General features: G+C 38.0%; 1 non-coding gene across 1 annotated transcript; it reads left to right on the top strand.

Moving 5' to 3' along the window:
• The first annotated feature begins 81 nt into the window (after positions 1 to 81).
• Trnaa-agc lies at positions 82 to 154 on the top strand. Its single transcript has one exon. It is a non-coding gene; the product is annotated as a tRNA-Ala (tRNA).
• Positions 155 to 213: the final 59 nt, after the last annotated feature.

The raw sequence follows: 213 nt of genomic DNA, 5'->3' as shown, positions 1-213 counted from the left end.
GTGACATACTTTCTTGTCGCTTGATAAACCAGATCTAATATTTGTATTCATTAATTCTCATACAATAATAATATTAAAACAGGGGACGTAGCTCAGATGGTAGAGCGCTCGCTTAGCATGTGAGAGGTACCGGGATCGATACCCGGCGTCTCCAAATTGAACCTTTTCCCAATAGTTCTTTAGTTTATACACTTCTCTACATGAATAGTTCTT

This window comes from Limulus polyphemus, unplaced genomic scaffold (genome assembly GCF_000517525.1).
Source record: "Limulus polyphemus unplaced genomic scaffold, Limulus_polyphemus-2.1.2 Scaffold254955, whole genome shotgun sequence".
Classification (NCBI taxonomy): Eukaryota; Metazoa; Arthropoda; class Merostomata; order Xiphosura; family Limulidae; genus Limulus; species Limulus polyphemus.
The sequence above is the reverse complement of the archived record's forward strand: the minus strand, read 5'-3'. Positions and strand labels throughout refer to the sequence as shown.